Below are 5611 nucleotides of genomic sequence, written 5' to 3'. Positions count from 1 at the left end.
ATTATGTTCATCATCGGTTCACTTCAACTGGAAGAGAAATAAAGACATTTGGTCTTTTTTCTAATAATATGATTTTTTAGTGGCTTGATCATTTAGTTTTAAAACAAAAGCTAAAACTTTTTATGACAGTGATCTGTGTATGAATATTAATTTAACCCTTTCACGCCAAATGTCACCAACTCACAACGTACCAACCAACTCAAGACTGCTGTAAGCATCACCTTGAAAAGAAAAAAGAAGACTATTCTAGTATGTAACTGGAAATAACCATTTTTAAAATATACAGTGAAATATTTTTGGATATTATTTCTTGAAATATATAATACAAGGCCCTTTGGTGAAGTGGTCCTGAGAGGAGAACATGAACAAGGGACAGCATCAACATTCCTCCTTCTGGTTAATGTTGTTACCTCGTAATTGTGATGAACTCTGTATTGCAGTGTTTAAATCTGCTAAAAGCTGATCTGATGGTTCACATAAATAACACCCCACCCCCATTATCGTCTGCCGTAAAATATTCTTACAAAATACCATATAACATTTAGATAAATGGCAGTATAAAAATGTGTTCCTTCTGTGCCTGAGACAAGCAGTCTCCTGTCAGGTAGCTGCAACTTTTGTTTGCCAGAAGCTAGATCTCACCTCCCCTCTTAAGCTTGATGTAGGTGCTGCTGTTGGCTGCTATGTAGCAAAGGTTGATGCGTGACTGCAGAAATCAGAGCTTTTTTGTAGAGAACTGCTTCACTTTAAAATTCACCAAACATTTTTACCTTCCTTTTAATTAAATTGACACATTTTAGGAATTAAATAATGGGAAAAAACTGAAATTTAATGTAATTCACATTTTTCTAAGTGTGCTTTCCTTCCATACAGAAAGTTTGTTCTGCATTTTAAATGTATATCTTCTGTAAGTTCGACAAAAATACAAACAATTGAAAATCTTTTAAATATCTGTCACTTCCTGGAGAAAAAGCATTCCTTCAAACCAGCTTCACCACAGACAAATCCTTGTTTCAAGCCAACTGAAAAGAAAACAAAGAGTCGATCAAGAAGAAATATTAGGTATTTTCTTTCTTTTGTCTGTTTAAATCGGTGTACTGAACTGGTCATTAGTGTTATGATTTACTTTTTCCCAGCTAATGAAAAAGCTGAGATGAAAACACTTGCATGCGTCCAAACAAAAGGACTTTCCTGAGCGTGTGGCATTGAATAGACTACAATACAAAGCCTAGACCTTTTGACTGTTAAACCAACCCACTTTTAGTCTTATCCTTTTGTTTTGTAACATTTATTAGAATTCTTGTGGTGTATATTTAGATTAAATATCTTCCAGTTTTATATTTATCGTGTAGTGCATCGGAGTCATGAGTGTTTAAGCTGCTTGTATTTACTTTAAGGTATTCTTTAATGAATAGCTGGTTTAACTGTGCAGAGTTTGGCCAATGGCACAATGACTGACCTGAAAGAGAGAGAGCTAAACTATTAAACCTAACCTGAACACAAAAAGCACAAAAACTAAAGAAAACTCCATTATTAAAGGGACTTACACTCACAAATTTCCCGAATTGGAGAACATTTTAGAGCCATAACAGTAGAGAAGTCTTATTTTGAAAACACATTGACTTCTGTGCCCTGCATCTATCCATTCTCTGCCACTCATTCAAGACTTAGCCCCTGGAGGAAGCAGTCTAGAAAAAATGCCCAGACTTCTCTCTCCACCAAGCCACTTCCTCCAGCTCCTATAGGCGAATCCCAGGTTTTCCTAGGCCATTGGAAAGACATGGTTTCTCCAGATCCTTGGTTTTTCCCGGGATCTCCACCAAGTGGGAAATGCCTGGAACAGCTTCCAATGGTGATGTCCTGGAGACATCCAGATGCCCGGGCCACCTCAACTGGTTCCTCTCGATGTATAGGACCACCCGCTCAACTTCAAGCTTATCTTGGGTGACCAAGAGGTGTCCTCTTGTTTTTAAAGCTGCATCTAGCAAGCTGCATCTAGCCTCTTGGAGAAGAGGTTCATTTTGGCCACTTGTAGCCTGGTACTCGTTCTTTCATGTATGATCCAGAGTTCATGACCAGAGGTGTGTATTGGAACAAAGATAAAACAGTAAATTGAGAGCTTTGCTTTCTGACTCAGCTTTATCTTCACCAGTACGGACCTGGTGATCGCATAACAGCAGAGACTGCTCTAATTTGTGTGTCGAACTCACGCTCCGATATTCCCTCACTCGTGAACAAAACCCTAAGATACTTCATCTGAGGCAGGAACTCTCCACTCACCCAGAGAGGACAAACTACCTTTATTAAGTCAAGAGCTTCGGCCTCAAACTTGACGGGGCTGACCCTCATCCCAGCCGCTGCCAACAGGACAGCATATTCTGCAAAGAGCAGAGCAGAAATCATTCATTCCCCAATCTAGACCCCCTCCGCCCCCTGGCTGTGCCTAGAGATTCTGTCCATAAATATTGTGAACAGAACTGGTGACAGAGGACAGCCCTGCTGGAATCCAATCTGCACTGGGAACAGATTTGACTTGGCCATGGGAGCCAAGCTCCTGCTCCGGTAAGGCAGTGACCAGCAGCCCTCAGTAAGGCTCTCTAGACCCCATACATACATACAGAGCACCCTCCAAAGGACACCAGGGGAGGAATAGTCAAACGCTTTCTCCAAATCCACAAAACACATATGAACTTGATGGGCAAACTCCCCACAAACCCTCCACCACCATTCGAAGAGTGTAGAGCTGGTCCACTCTTTCACAATAAGGATAGAAACCATACTGTTTCCCTGAATTTGAGGTTAAGCTGTCAGCCAGTCCTCTGGAATAAGTAGTTTCCACACACTCTCCAGTCCTCCTTGTTGAAAACAGAATCCACCATCCCAGTCAACCAGTTAAATGGTACTGTCCCCACTCCTCAGCTATGCTGCAGAGAGGTTTTAGTTTAATGTTGAGAGATGAATGTGATTACAGCTCATCACAAATGATGTACTTAATGTTATGGTGGTTTTTAAAATGCCTCACTAAGTACTTAACCCTTGTGCTATCCTATGTATCCTATGTCCTAGGTATGCTGACGTTGGGAGTGGGGTCCATCTGGAACCCACTAGATATGCGGTGAACTTTTTTAAAAAAAAATTTTTATTTTCACTGGTGCCTTTGGTAGACATGAACTCCGGTTTACCTTTGTCATGGGAGGGATAAGACGTCATTGTAAGGGTGGGGTCATCTGGACCCCACAAGGTTAAAGGGTATTTGAAATATTTTCTTTTTTGTTTCAGTAAAATTCACAGGTGAAGCCATCCTTGTTAAAAACCACAGCATTCAAGTAAAGATTTTTCAGTTCTATTCAGGCATGTCAACAGCTGAATTTATGGTAAGCCGCAGATGTTTTCCTTGTTCCTTTCCCTCTTGATGATGTAAGAAGTGTTATCTGTGAAGTAAAAATAGAAATGCTGTGTGTGTGGAACTGATTGACATTTTTTAAGGTTAGAAAACAGTGAGAAATGGACATTCTAGTGTTTTAGAACTATCCTTTAAGTGGAGAAATGCAAAAGGTTTTAGCATCATTAACAGAGTGACTTCACCATCATGTTCTATCATGTTCCGTGCTATTAAACCAAACTTCTAGTTCATATGCAACTAAACAATAAAGCTGTGACTTTATGGCATGTGCATTAAGCTTTGCATTAGAATACCTGATATTAAATCTGTAACAGTATTCTAAAAATATAACAGCTGTTGAGCTTGAGTCCTAGAATAACCTTTGAAAACGGGTGTTTTTCTGATTGTTGATGGCTGCATCATGACCAATATGCGACTACGTGTATTTGTTTTAGTCTTTTTTTGTCTTACATCTTAATCTGTTTCGCACCCTTTTTTACTTCGCCTCAGTAAGAGGAAATCTTTAAATAAATAAAACATATTTAAAAGACAAAGGAAGGAATGTTCTTGCTGCACAGAGGCATCAAGATCTCTAGCTGTACTTTTTGAGGTATTACTTTTTTATTTTGAGGTGCATTTAATTATAATAAATATATTTATTATCAAGCTTAATCAGGAATTTGGTTTATCAACTACTGTTGCTAAAGAGAAACCAGCATTTGCAGGAAAGAAGGTGTGAGTGTGGAAATAACTTGGTATTTTTCTTCCTCCTTGTGACTCAGTGAAGTGAAGAGTCACGATACTTCACTGGCTTTGGTTTGACTGAATGACGAACATTGGGGATTTCCTTTTAAAATCTACTGCTAAATTAAGTAGCAGAAAATGTGACTCAGGCTAGCTCCATTTTTATAGAGTTAAATGCTCTGGAGGTGCTTGCCTAGTCTCTTCAAAGAGTGTGTTGTGTGGATGTCCGCCTCTCGGTTGACTTGTCCAAGGTGTGGCCTGCCTTTCGACCACTGACAGTCATGATGCATTCCTTTGACCGTGTGACCTTAAAAGATGGATTAAAGATCTCTGAAAAATAATTTTTAATTCAAACAAAAGTGTAGGCAAACTTCGTCAACTGTGAAAGTGTAAAGCAAGAGAAGGTTGGATGATGAATAAATCAATTATTCGGGTTGCAGGGTGGTATTGTGGTTCGCACTCTTGCCTCACGGTGAGTAGGCCCTGGTTCAAATCCTGGCAGGGACCTTTCTGTGTGGAGTTTGCATGTTCTTTGTGCATGTGTGACTTGTCTGTCCAAAAACATGCTTCAATAAGCTGATTGATGACTCTAAATTTCCCTAAGTTTCCAGTCCATTGGCTCTGCAATGAACTGGATAACTGTCTGGGGTGGACCTAGACTTAAACCCACCATCTTCTGACAAGAGCTGGGAGGCTCCAGGAGCCTGAACAGAAATGGATGGATGGAGCAATCAAATATTATTCTTGTTCCGTCTTTAATGACCCTTTTTTCAAAGTAAGTTTTGGGCATGTGTTTTTACACTTGCTGCACACTGAACTTTAAAGACCCACTCCAACAAAAACATGTTCTGAACATGTTCATGTTCTCACAGTTGAGGACAACTATAAAGAAAACTAAGACAGAAACTGTGTTTGAGTATTTCTTTATTCTAATCATGTGGGATCAGGAACAGATGAAAACCTGCAGTTATAAAAAGCTCAGGTTTGTGGTGTAGCAACTGCCATGGGCAAGTCAAAGTCTCCAACTCGGAAGCATCGTCTTGCAAATAAATAGATTCATTAATGTCTTCTTTTTTCCTTGTATGAGCTGACATCTGGCTCAGAACTGTACAGCTGGATAGTTCTGATGTTGCTTGCCATTTTTTTTGCTAGACTTATGTTAACTTGGACTTGTGAGGTGCTATAAGTTAGCGGGAGACAACGTAAACAAAGGAATGCTGGGTAATGAGTGGAGTTGGTGTCAATTGAACCTCCACAACTGAGGGTCGAATTTCTAATGATCTACTGCAGTGCTGCTGAAAATATGTCTTAAAAAACAAAACAGGCTTATTGAGTTAGAATAAAAACTGCATTAATAAGAATTTTAAAGAAACACTGGGAATGATTTTCCCATAGAAAAAAATATAGTTGGAGTGGGACTTTTAAGTGAATGTTTTTTATTTATTTATTTTTTTTAAGTTTTCAAATAAAGTGTTTCTATACGAA

This window comes from Oryzias melastigma, linkage group LG9, assembly GCF_002922805.2.
Source record: "Oryzias melastigma strain HK-1 linkage group LG9, ASM292280v2, whole genome shotgun sequence".
In the NCBI taxonomy this organism is placed as follows: Eukaryota; Metazoa; Chordata; class Actinopteri; order Beloniformes; family Adrianichthyidae; genus Oryzias; species Oryzias melastigma.
This window is presented reverse-complemented; position numbering follows the sequence as displayed.